This window comes from Stylophora pistillata, chromosome 4, assembly GCF_964205215.1.
Source record: "Stylophora pistillata chromosome 4, jaStyPist1.2, whole genome shotgun sequence".
Classification (NCBI taxonomy): domain Eukaryota; kingdom Metazoa; phylum Cnidaria; class Anthozoa; order Scleractinia; family Pocilloporidae; genus Stylophora; species Stylophora pistillata.
The window spans coordinates 11998230-12000813 of NC_142522.1; the positions used below are offsets into that span (position 1 = coordinate 11998230).

The following is a 2584-nucleotide window of genomic DNA, read 5'->3' on the forward strand; positions in this document are numbered from 1 at the left end:
ATGGATTTTTTAACATTATCACACTACTTCACATTTGACTGAATTGTGAATTTGAGTGAACTTTTATCAGTGAGGACAATTTACCATGCTCATTTTAAAGAGCCCAAAATCCTGGAAATATTTGCTTTTCTTAGAGGAAGCTACAATTTTCATTATCTCTTTTATAGTTCCCGTGTTCTCCATCAGATGGGGTAGTATATTTCAAATATCAAATAAAGATTTATTGATTATACAACGTTTTGCATTAAATTGTTAACAGGTAACAACGGCTATTTGACAAAAGCTCAAAAAAGCATCCTTCCTATCACAGACAGAGTACTGCAAAGGATTTGGAATTTTCAGGGACAGGTTTTCGAAGCCATTAGTACCCTATACCTTATTCCAGAGTGTCAGTATCAATCAATTAGATGATTTAAAATTCAGAAATTGCCCGTATGACTACTCAATTATTTAATGTTCTTAATCATTAATTTTAAATAAGGAGTTTTGAAGCCAACAATGACGTTGCTACTGACAATCGAGAAATAATTTTCTTGTAAAAAAAATCTTTCAGAAAATCTAAAATGGCACATCTAGAGTATCAGTGTTTGGCGCTTGAAACACGCAACAAACCTTTGGCGAATCATGAAGCATTGCAAGTCGCTGTGAAAACTGTTATTGAGACGCTAAACAGTTTGAGCGCTGTTGAGATCGTTGAAGAAATTGTGTACCATGGCATGATGAAAAATACAGATTAGTGACTGGCTGGAAAAGAAAAACACCAGGGTAAAATTGAGAGAAACTAGATATTTTCTTGTGATTAGGTTTCGGTGAAAGAATTTTTGTGGTCTACGTAATGTAAAAATTAAGAGTTCGAAAGCTAAAGTGGATATCCTTCATTGGTTTGACGTAGAACAGTTACGTTCATTAAAAAGAAAAAGAAAAAAAATAGCGTTTGTTAAAATATCGTCAATGGAATACCCCATGACTTAAAAATAAAGACCGTCTTACTCAAGCGGCACCACTGAAAAGATTCGACGACCTTCTATGACATATACATGTAATTACTAAACTGAGCTTCAAATTTTCTATTTCAGAGTTTCTATGTTTTACTAGATCCATAACACAACTGCTATCACTATTATTGATATAGTTTTCGTATTCATAAATATATATATATATATATATATATATATATATATAGTGTATTATATATTAAATCCCCTGATGAGTGGGCGACCACGAAACAGGCTTGTAGGGATGAACTTGTAGTTTACTTGTCTTTTTCCTCCCACAATATATACTTCGCTCTACTTCTATGTATTGAGCACTGTTCTACGAAAATCAAGTCACACTTTATATTATATATATATATATAATATACAGTGTATATATATATAAAGTATATATATATATATAACGCGAAACGATCAACTTGCCAAATCTACGCTTCATTTTCAAAGGTAAAACGCTTTTAAAGACTGTATCTCACCAATACCTCACTGGCTATGCTGATAAAAGAAATGTAAGGTATATAGATTGATTTTACAAACTTAGATGAGGGCCCTGTAAGATTCAATTACTATATTATTCTTATTTTCTACAAATAAAAATAAGAGTATTCAGATGAACAAAGCCACACTAAACAGTTAGAATAAATACTTCTCCTCAAACTTTTACAGTTACTGGAAACACTTTCCTTTCATATGGCTAGCAACTATGAAATGTAACTTCTTATGTACTAATCAACTGCAACAAGCCGACTGACTTATAGTTCATTTTGAAAAAATCATTGTTAATACCACATCATTATATAAGAAAAAAATGTATTTCATCCAGGCTATGAATTCAATTACGTCTAGATGTGTACCGTTATTTGCAGAATAAAAGCCTTCAATAGGTTAAGATTCAAAGATTTATCATAGCTTTGGCGTATGATTACTTGTATGAGTCTTACCTCCTACAGTTCATTTTAGTAACTAAAAAAATAAGAAAATATTATTATATGTGTAGTTTTGATGTTAAAATGATCCTGTGTTTATTATGTAATCTTAGCGTCTTTAAGTACATTTGATTATTAAAAATCATTGGTCACCCACCTCTGATAGTTAAACGACGTTTAATTGAAATAGTATCCCTGAACAAACATTTTCGAAACGGAATAGTTCTAAAAGTTGTATACAGGTCGTTGATCTCTCACTGTCTGTTACAGACAATAGCATTTTTAAAAGGTTTATATAGAACTAACTGATTTTCAAAAGTTTCTAAACTTTTTGTTGTTAATTGAGTTTCACACATTTTCTTGTGCAGTTTTAGGGTCTTTTAAGGACTGTGTCTTCTCTAACTCTACTCGAGTTGTAAATATTTCAGTCGTTTTACCCCACGGAATCCTGATAAGCCATTAAAAAAAATTTTAAGGTAAAAGCACACACTCACTTTTGGATGATGAATTTACTTTTGAATTCTCTTACGATGACGTTGGATAGAAAACTGAAACTCGCCTCATTTTGTATTGACCATATAATTGTTGCGTATCAGCACTTGCTCGAGGCAGTTTTCACATTATCCGTGGCAGTACAGGAAGACACATCTTTAAAGAATTTAC

General features: G+C 31.8%; 1 pseudogene across 1 annotated transcript in view; it reads right to left on the reverse strand.

Moving 5' to 3' along the window:
• The window catches only part of LOC148732498 (uncharacterized), a 5685-nt pseudogene extending 3735 nt beyond the window's left edge, over positions 1 to 1950 (reverse strand). Inside the window, exon 1 of the transcript XR_016000339.1 lies at positions 1937 to 1950. The product of XR_016000339.1 is annotated as an uncharacterized LOC148732498 (transcript). The remainder of the gene's footprint in view (positions 1 to 1936) is intronic.
• Between the last annotated feature and the right edge of the window lie 634 nt (positions 1951 to 2584).